The following is a 304-nucleotide window of genomic DNA, read 5'->3' on the forward strand; positions in this document are numbered from 1 at the left end:
TATGAGTTTGTGTGTTTTTCTGTGATTTCAGGTAAATTCTGACTGAAATTGAGGGATTTGAGCTAAACTCTGAAGAAGGCTAACAAAAGGACTGCTGATGCTGTTGGAATCTGACCTCCCTGCACTCGAAATGAATTTTCTGGAGCTACAGAACTCCAAATGGCGCGCTCTCAACGGCGTTGGAAATTAGACATCCAGGGCTTTCCAGCAATATATAATAGTCCATACTTTATTCGAAGAATGATGACGTAACTTGGCGTTGAACGCCAAGTACAAGCTGCTGTCTGGAGTTAAACGCCAGAAA

This window comes from Arachis duranensis, chromosome 1 (assembly GCF_000817695.3).
Source record: "Arachis duranensis cultivar V14167 chromosome 1, aradu.V14167.gnm2.J7QH, whole genome shotgun sequence".
Lineage (NCBI taxonomy): Eukaryota > Viridiplantae > Streptophyta > Magnoliopsida > Fabales > Fabaceae > Arachis > Arachis duranensis.